Source organism: Canis lupus, assembly GCF_048164855.1.
Source record: "Canis lupus baileyi chromosome 16 unlocalized genomic scaffold, mCanLup2.hap1 SUPER_16_unloc_3, whole genome shotgun sequence".
Classification (NCBI taxonomy): domain Eukaryota; kingdom Metazoa; phylum Chordata; class Mammalia; order Carnivora; family Canidae; genus Canis; species Canis lupus.
Window position 1 is genome coordinate 466,825 of NW_027326430.1, and position 12,133 is coordinate 478,957.

Genomic DNA, 12,133 nt, shown 5'->3' on the forward strand with positions numbered 1-12,133 from the left:
AAATGGCATGATCTCATTCTTTTTATGGCTGAGTACAATTCTACTGTGTATATATACACCACATTTTCTTTATTCACTCATTTATTGACAGACACTTGGATTGCTCCCTTATCTTGTCTATTGTAAATAATGCTGCTGTAAAACCCATACAGGTACATATAACTTTTCAAATTAGTGTTTTTGTTTTCTTTGGATAAGTACTCAGTAGTAGAACTACTGGATCATATGGTAATTCTATTTTTATTATTATTTTTTCCCCAAAGGTGGCACACAAATGGCCAACAGACATGTGAAAAGATGTTTAACATCACTCATCATCAGGGAAATGCAAATCAAAAGCACGATGAGATATCACTTCAAACCTGTAAGAATGGTTAGAATAAAAAAAAAAAAACAAGAAGTAACAAGTGTTGGTGAGGATGTGGAGAAATAGGAACCCTCGTGCTCCATTAGTGGGAATGCAAATTGGTGCAGCCACTATGGAAAACAGTACAGAGGTCCCTCAAAACATACATCTTAATCACACTTCACATATTTCTCAGTTTGGTCTATTTTCTGTTGCTTTTAGAGTGGCCCCAAGTGATATTTGGCTCCTCTTTCAAAGTTGCCCCCCCAATCCATCACACCTTCTCCTGACCTCTAATAAAACACAAAATAAATATTTTCTCCCTAAGGAGATACAAAAGCATGTCCTACATGTTTGAGCAACAGTCTTCTTAATCTTCATTTTAGTCTCTTGCTGGTTGCACTGATCTCTCAGACTTCTTCTTCCAGTCGTAGAATTCATCCCTGAGCCTTGTCTCTGTGTACTCACACTACCTAGAAGTCCCCAAGTTTCAACTTAAAATGCATTCCACACTCAGACAACTCCCAAGTTTTTGTCTCAAGCTAGGACTGCCCCCTCTAAATCCCAGAGTTATCCACCTGCACAGGAGACTCTTCTACTTGGATGTCCAACTGACACTTAAAACTTAATGTATCTAATGCTTTCCCAGACCTGCTTCTGCCTCTGTCTTCCCTGTTGGTGGACACTCACCCGTTAGAGTCTAAGCCAAGTATTATGTCTTCTTACTCCCCACATTTAATCTGCTTGCAAATCCTTTTGGCTTTATCTTCCAAATGTATTCAGATTCCAACACTTCTCGCTATCTTTGTTCAAGTCACCGTCATTTCTCACCCAGATTAGCTCAATACCCCTCTAGCAGGTCACCCTGCTTGGTTATGTTTTCATGTTTCTGATCACCTATAATTTTATCAATTGGGCAGCCCGGGTGGCTCAGCAGTTTAGTGCTACCTTCAGCCCAGGGTGTGATCCTGGAGACCCAGGATCGAGTCCCACGTTGGGCTCCCTGCATGGAGCCTGCTTCTCCCTCTGCCTGTGTTTCTGCCTCTCTCTTTCTCTCTCTCTCTTTCTTTCTCTCTCTCTGTGTGTCTCCAATGAATAAATAAATCTTAAAAAAAAATCTTATCAATGAAGTCTTCCCAAACAAGTCTATTTAAAATAGCATCCCAGCATTCCCTAATCCCATTCCCTGTTCTATAAACTTTACACATTTAGACAAACATAGCAGCATACTTCTTTGGATATCTCAGCTCTCCCTACTTAGAGTGTGAGCTTCAAAAAAGCAGAGATTTTTGTCTGTTTGTTCATTCATTCTTTCTTCTTCTTTTTTTTTACTTTTCTTTTTTTTATAAATTTATTTTTTATTGGTGTTCAATTTGCCAACATACAGAATAACACCCAGTGTTCATCCCATCAAGTGCCTACCTCAGTGCCCATCACCCAGTCACCCCACCCCCTGCCCACCTCCCCTTCCATCACCCCTAGTTCATTTCCCAGAGTTAGAAGTCTTTCATGTTCTGTCTCCCTTTCTATCTAGAGCTGAGATTATTGCCCAATACATTATAAAGGATTATTTAAAGTATTTTTAGAGATATAAATGAATGAAAATGTCTAGGATACTTGCAAACTCTTCTTTGTGAAAAATAATATTCATCTGAAATTAAATTGATATAGTTAAGTAATCAGTCATGTTTCATGTATTTAAAAATATTTTAGAGTCAGAAGATCCTCAAAAAACAGGAAATCCTTGTATATGAAAATTTTCAGGGCCAACAGATACCTCCTGAAGAGGCTTAATTAAAGGGTGCCTATTCAAGTTGATCTGTGGCCCTCAGCAGTACAATTTAAACACACTTGTAAACCTCTAGTGAAATATCCCTGGACTCGGTATCTGTAGTCTGGGAATATCATTGTGTCTTTGTGACACACCAGTGGTGTGACAATTGGGCAAGTTGCTTGGTCCACTTTGAGCTTAAGCTGTAAATTGGTGATGGTAGTAATAATAAGGAGCTCAAGTGATATCCGTGAGTATCAGCTGAGATTTCAGGTATATTTTGTAAAATCTTAATCATGTTACGAGTATAAGAAACTTGGAAAAATGTTACAGCTATAAGGAGGAGGACTCTGTTCTCAGGGTAAGAAAAAACAAAATTATTAAGTTCAATTCCATAATTCTCTTACCACAGAATTTTTCCTTACTGTCAGATTTATTCAAAACTTGATTGAAGGAATTGTTCTTGCCTGTTTGAGGGAATCCTTGGCAGCCTGAAAATAATGTGAGGACATTCAGATCCCAAGCTTTATTCCAATTCTCTAAATGGGCTTGGCTTTTCAGCTATGAGTCATATGAAGGCTGTTCTCCTCTTCTTCGGGCCAGGCTTATTCTTCCACTGTTTTTAAAAATTAATCTGGCAAATGCCCAACAGGTGGCTAAAGCAAAACACATATATGGTGGAATGAAGTTTCCAGGATACTGGTATTGATCTAGGCCTCAGATCTGCTTTGGGACATTAGTGTGAATATCCACACTGACCGGGTGCTTCGCTGTCATCATTGTCACCATCCCCTATCCATCACTGGTTATCATCTTAGTGCCAAGAATTTGAGTCAGTAGTCAATGCACCCTATTGCTTTTATACTGTGTCAAAGCTCTGTAAGGTTAGCATTATTACCCTCATTTTATACAAGAAGAGATTGGAACTTAGGAGGGTAACATTATTTTTCAATAAGGAGTTAACAGAATCAGATGATAGATTCAAATCTGACTTCAAAGCTCATGGCTTTTGTTATCACACAAGTCTCTTATTTTTATATATTTATTTTTCACAAGTCTCTTCTAATAACCAAACTCCTTCTCCATTTTGTAAGCTCACATTGATACTAGAATTCTCCTGAGGGCAGAGTGTCTCAACAAAGGGATTTGGGGGGTGGATCCGTGGGTGGCTCAGTGGTTTAGCGCTGCCTTCAGCCCAGGCCATGATCCTGGGGACCCGGGATCGAGTCCCACGTCCCACATCAGGCTCTGCATGGAGCCTGCTTCTCCCTCTGCCTGTGTCTCTGCCTCTCTCTCTCTCTCTATCTCTCATGAATAAATAGGTAAAATCTTAAAAAAAAAAGTAATTATAAAAAAAAAGATGGGGGATGAGAGCAAAGGAAAAAAAAGATAGAAACTAACAAATCTTAATATGAAGATTAAGACTTGGAAGAAGAGGTATTTCTTACATTCTTATCACAAAATTTTCTTTGGACATTGGCATACTCTTGCCTGGTCTTGCCTAATTTTGTTAAGGCTTTGGCAGATAAGTATGATCATTGCCCTAGCCTCCTGGGGTTAGAGTTTAGTTGGAGTATTGCTTCTGAATTCTTGTTACTATTGACTCTTAATGTGTCTACCTAATGTATTATCTAAACATAAAAAGTATTCTCAGATCCCTAAATCCTCAATAAATAGTTTTGACGGATATATCCTTTTTGTGTTTCTTTCAGCCTCTTGGTAAAACCCTACTGGGCTATTTGCTCCTTTTACACATGCAGTTCAGCACCGAATTAAAAGAATGTGAAGCCTATATATATCATGGCCCAGCTTCTAGCTCGCCTCTGGCCTTGCTGGTTCTTATTAATGATTCATTTCTTTTGACAGGAGCGGCAACATTTCAGGACTTCTTGGGTGGAAGAAAGTTGGCAGAGAGAAAGTCCATAGTGAGTAGTTAAACGTTATATGAATTAATAACCCCCATCAATAGTTTAATGGATGAAATGCATTGATTGCTTTGAGAATTATGCTGAGGTCTACAGTAATAAGCAGAAATGTCTGATTTGACATCTTTTTTTTTTTTTTATATGTCTGCAACGTAATCTACTACCAATTACACAACAACCCCACCGAAGGAGTGCTGAGTGGTCCCACTACAGTAGTAACATGTTATAAAAGCTCGGGTTTCAGGACAATTAGCTTCTGGCTACAGTTTATTACCCCATTTGAGATTTAAAACATTTTTTTTCCATTGCATTCCAACAATGCTTATGTGTCTGGGGCTAACACTTTAAAACAATAATGAAATGGCAAATATCTGTCTGGCTGGGGTTTGTTCAAGAAGGGTGTGTATTGGCATTAAAAAAAAAATCAAGGCAGAGTGAACAAAACAAAAGCAACTTCCTTAATTTCTCAAAGTGGCCAGGATTATAATGTTTACCAAGAAAAAACATGCCTTTCATTTATAGAAGATTTAAGAAATGTTTTGGAGACTATGATCATTCCTGCTTATTTAAAGGCAATTTCCACATGATGAAAAAGTAGTCCATTGATAATTCATATCCATGCATATATTTGGTGGTCATCACCAGATTTCTGGTGTAAGATATATGAATCCCTCTTTGAATTGGCTGGCGTTACAAAAAATGGCAATCAGGAAATTTTCAGATGATGATGATGATCACGATGATAACGACAATAGTGGACCTTATTGAGAGTCTGTCCTGTGGCCAGGTAGTGTGCTAAAACTTTATTGTGATGATCTTAATTATCCTAAGTATCTCTTCAGTTAGGTACTGCTATTTTCCCCATTTTACAGATGAGGGGATTGAGGCTTATGGAATCCAGTAATTGAAGGTAAAACCTAAAATGGGCTAACAATAGTGAGTCTGTAGACTGGGGCTTTTGAAAACTAATCTAAGGCTTGAATCTCTATGCAGTACTACCTGATGATGGTGGTGGTGGTAGAGGTTGTGATGAAGATGACAAAGGCCAAGAGTAAGAGACCTGAGGGATCTTCTTGTCAATCTTTTACATGTTTTATTAAGTAGCTCTTTCCAGGATGCTTAGGTATCTCAGTGGTTGAGTGTCTGCCTTCAGCTCAGGGCATGATCCTGGGGTCCTGGGATCAAGTCCCATATCAGGGTCCCCACAGGGAGCCTACTTCTCCCTCTGCCTGTGTCTCTGCTTCTCTCTCTGTGTCTCTCATGAATAAATAAATAAATAAATAAATAAATAAATAAATAACTCTTTCCTCCAGAAATCTGAGCCATTTTCTCTCCTGTTTCCTTTCTCTTATGTCCACTTGAATTATCTTTCCCAACCTACTGTTTTTCCCTCCTATTGTTCACACTGTGTGATTTGATACTTCCTGTGGTTCTTAAGGAGCTGAGTTGGGTGGGATGAAATGGGGATGTGACCCCTATTTCAGTAATTTATAGGCCTCCATGTTTAGTGAAGGATGAGGGTGTCATTGAGATTGGATTCCAAGAGCTTACTTACCTATCACCAATCTACAATATTCATTTTTTGTTGCCTTTCTCACCTCAGGATTTTTAAACTTCTAATGTTGGATGTAATCAAGACTATAGAGCAACCCACGGGTGTGATGTTTCTCCATCTAACGCTGTACCGAATCATTAAAATCATACCTTTTTTATTCTTTGGAATAAAGAATGCTTCCTGTGAATTGAAATATTAATATTTAGAAAATTAGAAAGAAAATCTATGCAAAAATGAACCAGGCACAGTAAATAAAACAAGTGGATTAGTAAGTAAACAATAATATTGTGTTGACCTAAAGCATATAGTGCATTACTATCTCCTGATAGCTGCTTAGGTCAGGGTATTTCTCACCAAGGTGTGTTGGCCCGCAATGCATTAGGTACAAGGAGGTGCATCTCCTTCAAACAGAGGGCTCTTCCTAGTTCGTATTCTCCTGAGGCTCTTCATAGCTCCTGGCATGTTGGTTTCCCACTTGGGAGTGACTGGAGAAAAAACTATTTATTTCTCTCCATTTATGCAGTACTATTGCCCTCTGCTGAGGTCAGCATTGGTTCTATTCTTGAAGCTTTTTTTGTACAGATCCATCATTTCCATGATGTTAGATGAGCTGACATTGGTGTCTCCTGCCTAGAATTCCACTCCCTATCTCATCTATTTGGAAAATGCCTACTTATTCTTCAGAGGCTGCTTCAATTTCATCCTTCCTTTCCTCTCCTTTTTTTTCCCCTTTTTTCCCTAGGTTGAATCACTTTCTCATTTGTGTTGCCCTAAGTCTGTGTGTATCACATTGCACTATAAATACTTGTTTTTCTCTACTACGAGACTGTACTTGAGGGAGATTCTGGCTTATTCATTCTTTTTTTTGTATCTGCAGCACCCAGCAGAATGTAAGGTCTGTATTAGGTTTAGGATAAATGTTTCTTGTCCTGCACTGAGGTTCTATATCTCTGACTATGTGCTCCTTCATTCAAAGTTATTAAATATTATAACATTTATAATTTACATACAACACAGTATTGATCTAGGAGCCATAACAGTGGATTATCTATCATTGTTTTGTAACTCTTGGGTATCAATTTTATCATCTGTCAACTAGAGGAATTGATAGATTTCATTTGTTTTTCATTCATTCATTAGTTTATTCATTAATTCATTCAAGATAAATTGATCAAGTGCCTGCTTTGCCTTGGACATTGGACTAGGCAACTTCTTAAGCATAAGATGCCACTTTTCTGGTTTTAGTTTAAAATACTACATATTTCAGTTGGAATATAAAAAAATTTGAATCTGTGTAGATAGTAAATTTAACAATGCTACTTTTATAAGCTGTGCTACTTAATTTACAAATAGACACTGTTTTGAATATAAGTCAAACCAAGATAGTAACACTTTATTTCTGAATCTCATTAATGCTTCAAATGTACTATTTGTATCAACTAATCTTAAAATATCATTTCCTTGGGTGATCACAGAGTAGGATTTCTGGGTTTTATCATAATGTTTGTTTTACCTTTTTAAATTTACCAGAATATTGACTTAATGTATATTTTTTATATTTAGACAGTTGTAGAAAGTCTTTGGGTTGAAGATCTATACGTTTGTTCAACAGATGTTTACTGAGTGTCTAATATGTGCCTACTGTTAAAATATATGCCTAGGAAAGAAGGTCAACAAAAGGGACCTCTGTTTTTGAGAAGTTTGTAGATCTGAGGAGAAACATAGATGTAAACATATGATGATAGAAGAATATTGAAGTTTTAGCTGAGAGGAAGAAATGTGCTCAGGTTTGGCTGAGGGTAGGGTGGGCACAACAGACTTGTCAGAAAAAAGTCTTGGTACTTGACTTGGTACTTGTCAATAGATGGTACTTGAGGTGAGTGTCAAGATGTATGTATGCCCCCAGGCTGAAAATGCTGGGAGGAGGGCGAACAGTCCAAGAACAGGAAGCAGGATGAATAGTTGAAGCAGATAAATGTGCAGTAATACGTCACATTTAGGCAACTAGGTAATACGTCATCGTGGTTAGAGAGAAAGAGACAAGCTGGGTTGCAGGGATGCCTAAGGCTGTAGAGTAAACATGGGCAGGACTTGGTAGTTTTTTGGCTAAGATGCAAGAACATCGACTTTACCCTGTACATAGAGGGAAATCCAGGAGGGTCTTATGCAGGAGAGGAAGGGGATCATTTTCAAAAACTACTAGAAATATAAATGTGATGAAAAAAATTTGTGAAATTTTAAAATCTGAATTTGGAAACTTAGACATACTTGTGTTTTCTGCTATGAGCATTTTCACTAAGTTATTTCTTTTCAATGAATGGGAATTATTTATAATACTCAAATGAGATCACACTGTGGAGATGAAGTTGTGAATGGGATCTTTCACTCTATCAAAATCTTTTTACATACCTAGGAGTAGGCCTTTATTAAATTACTGAATTCTACTTTTACCTCTGGAGAAATAGCAATCCAGTATTGAAAGATCACCTCTTAATGGAGGTTAAAATAAAGGCTTGGGTTTTGCTCCTCAGACTTCAGTTTATGAATATGAGGAGGGAAAAGAAAACAGAGAAACAAAACATGTAGATTTAGACATTTTTAGTGAGGAAAATGAATATTGATTAGCTATATTAGCTTTAAAAAAAAGTTTATTTATTTATGAGAGAGAGAGAGAGAGAGAGAAAGAGAGAGAGGCAGAGACACAGGAGGAGGGAGAAGCAGGCTCCATGCCGGGAGCCGGACGCGGGACTTGATCCTGGGACTCCAGGATCATGCCCTGGGCCAAAGGCAGTCGCTAAACCGCTGAGCCACCCAGGGATCCCCAGCTATGTTAGCTTTAAGTGAAAATATATCAATTGCTGATTTTTTAAATGCCAAAACCACAGCAGTTGCTCTAGTACAAACTAGTTTTTGTCTAGCAATTATTCAAGTTTTTTGATAAATCAGTTATAAATAGGAAACACCAGAACTGAGGCCTTCTGAGCTAACAGCATCAGATCTGTTGACCATTTGTTGAGAGATTTTATATCATAAAAATACTTGGAAAAAATTAATCTTTCTTCAAGAGAAGAAAATAAATTTCATCATGTTGCCTTTCATTCAAACAATGCAGTGACTTCCTAATTGATTTGTGATCTCAAATCTGTCCTTATTCTAATCTACCTATGCTGTGTTAGTTACAGAGCTCATCAATATGAAATCAAATAAACCTCATTTTTAATCTTGGTTCTGCAAGTTTCACTATATGAGTCTCTGTTTTGTTAATTGTAAGACTGAAGTAACACCTATTTCAAAAGAATGGGAGATATTATAAGGTTTAAATGGAAATTCTTAGGTCAAGGGTCTTGTGCTCTGTAGGACTGGGACACATATTTATTGAGTAAAACAATGGCACACTTTGGGTAATGCTTAACTTTTCAAACTAAGTTTATTTTTTTATAGTTCTAAGCTAATTGAGACCAATCAGATAGATCCAGGTATAAAAATGATTTCATTTCTAATAGCTGGATTGTGAAAATCCTCCAATTGTTGTGTATGGAACACCATGAATGGAAATATTTTCAGGACATCCTGAAGCTCTAAAGCTTAATATTTACACATGATTGCTTGTGGACAATTTGACTACTTCCAAAGAGGAAAGCCAAGACCTATTCAGAAGTAGAAGAAAGCGCTCCAAACAAGGGATCACCTCAGTCGCTCTGAAGGTAACCTGGCCTTGTTTTTGATGGATTGCAATGAGTATCTGCCTTTTACGAAACAATATGCAATTGTTATTAAGAAGCCAAATGGGTAAAGAAAAAGGGATTGTATACCACTGGGAATTGGGGAAATCAATGAAAACAAAATCTTGAAAGTTGATTACCAGCAGTTTTAGTATTTTACTGTTGCACTCAACTAGATTCAGTAATGAACCTGGTGAATCTTGAGCTAGTGAAAAGACAGAGTACCTGAGCAGCCACCCTCCAGTATGTCAGAGAGCAGCAGGGACTCGGGTCCTTGGATTTCCCAGTGCCTTTTCCTAAGTTAGCTGTTTTTATTACTGACAGAGAGAAGAAGCAGAAACACATCATTTTAAAGTAGTGTTTCTCAAACCTATTGCCCAGACCCCTTTATACTCTTAAAAACCAATGAGACCAAAGAGCTTTTTGTTTATTTGGGCAATATCTATTAATATTTATTGTATTGGAAATTACAAGTGAGAAAATTCAAAAAAAATTAGTGTATTTACAATAGCAATGAGAGATATTTACATGTCAGTCTAAGTAACATATTTTAATGAAAAATGACTCTATTTTGCTCCCCCAAATACTAAAATGACATTGTTTTACATTTTTGGAAATCTCTTTAATGTCAGGCTTAAAAGAAGACAGCTGAATTCTCATATATGCTTCTGAATCATTCTGTTTCAAAAATCTTTTTTTTTTAAAGATTTTATTTATTTGAGAGAGAGAGTGAGTGTGAGTGAGGGTAGGAGCAGAGGTAGAGGGACAGACTCCACACTGAGTGTAGGGCCTCACATGGGGCTCCATTTCATGATCCTGAGATCATGACCTGAACAGAAACCAAGAGTTGGACGCTCAGCCAACTGAGCCACTCTAGCACCCCCGTTCTGTTTCTACATTTTGCTTTGATGTTTGTTTTGCTTGAAATATAGGAAGAAAACCAGGCCATGTAAGTATGTGTATCTGGAAACAGAGGAATTATTTAATAAACTTGTCAGATAATTCTGGATATTTTTTTCCTTAATACTATACCAAAACTCTAGAAAAGGTAGTGTCATAAAGTTTAGTTGCAATGTAAAGTATGAGATACTATCAATGAAACTTTTTGTATCCTAAGATATAGATACATAACATTGAGTGGATCTTTTAGGCCTAGAGGAGTTTTTGACACTGTGCGTTGATTATATGGAGAATATTAGTTCTCTAAGTTATTGGTTAACTAAGTTATGTGGATCCTCTAAACATTGACGCATTTCATAATATTAAACAATCATATCTGTTACTGCCATCACAAATCACATCAGAAAAGTTTGGAAATATTGGGACACTATCATACTCATAGTGATGGAAACAATTTTTCCAGAATTCTAATTTTTGCTGGAAAGCTTACATTTTATTGCTAATGACATATACTACCTATTGTTTTTCTTGAAGTGACAGGTTTATTTTACTGATTGATTGATCATAAGAAAAAATGTTCAGAAACTTAACATGAGATCTACACTCTTTTTTTTTTTAATTTTTATTTATTTATGATAGTCTCACAGAGAGAGAGAGAGAGGCAGAGACACAGGCAGAGGGAGAAGCAGGCTCCATGCACCGGGAGCCCGATGTGGGATTCGATCCCGGGTCTCCAGGATCGCGCCCTGGGCCAAAGGCAGGCGCCAAACCGCTGCGCCACCCAAGGATCCCGAGATCTACACTCTTAACAGATTTTTTAAAGTACAATTTAATATTGATATCTATAGGCACAGTGTTGTGCAGCAGATTTCTAGAATTTATTCATCTTATATAACTGAAATTTTATAATGTTTTTTAGCAACTCCCTATTTCTCCCATTCCTAGCCCCTGGCAACCACCATTCTCTTCTTTGCTTCTATGATTTTGACTATAGGGAAATCATGCAGTATTCATCCTTCTGTGACTGCTTTATTACTTAGCATAATGTTCTTAAGGTTCATCCATGCTGTCACATATTGCAGGATTTCCCTTTTGCTTAATGGTGAGTAATATTCCATTGTATGTATATATTGTATGTATACCACATTTTCTTTATTCACTCATCCAACAATTAGATTGTTTTCACATGTTGGCTATTGTGACTAGCACTGCAGTGAACATAGGATTGCTAATATTTCTTTGAGATCTCGATTTTAATTCTTTTGGGTAAATATCCAGAAATAAGATTGCTGAATCATATGGTGGCTTTATTTTTAATTTTTTGAAAAACATCCATATGGTTTTCCATAGTGGTTGCACCATTTGCGTTCCCAACAAAAGTGTACCAGCGTTCAGTTTCTCTACATCCTCACCAATATTTTCTTTTGTTTTTTATCTGTTTATTATTTTGATAACAGTCATCCTACAGGTGTGGGATGAAGTTAGACCATTTTCTTACACCATACATAAAATAAACTCAAAATGGATTGAGGACTTAAACTTTAAAATTCCTAGAGGGAAACCTACAGGAAAATTTTCATGACATTGGTCTTAGCAGTGATTTCATAGATTTGACAATCAAAAGCACAGGCAACAGAAGCAAAATAGACTAGTGGAACTATGTCAAACTAAAAAGCTTCTACATAGCAAAGGGAACGATCAATTTAGTGAAAAGGCAACTGGAATGGAACAAAATATTTGCAAACTACTTATCTAATAAGTGGTTAGTTTCCAAAATATATAAGGAACTTTTACAACTCAATAGCAACAAACAAACAAAAACAAACCACAAATCAAGAAAGCAAAACAAAAAAACCCCAAAAAACAGCAACAACAACATTACCTGGGTGACTCAGTCAGTTGGGCATCCAATTC

The 12,133-nt window shown here is 37.0% G+C and overlaps 1 long non-coding RNA gene across 5 annotated transcripts in view; it reads left to right on the forward strand.

Annotated features, from left to right (window-relative positions):
• The window catches only part of LOC140629555 (uncharacterized), a 570,920-nt gene that overhangs the window by 113,205 nt on the left and 445,582 nt on the right, over positions 1-12,133 (forward strand). For all 5 annotated transcript variants that reach the window (XR_012027406.1, XR_012027407.1, XR_012027409.1 and 2 more), the window contains exon 2: positions 3,984-4,042. This is a non-coding gene — a long non-coding RNA (uncharacterized lncRNA). The remainder of the gene's footprint in view (positions 1-3,983; positions 4,043-12,133) is intronic.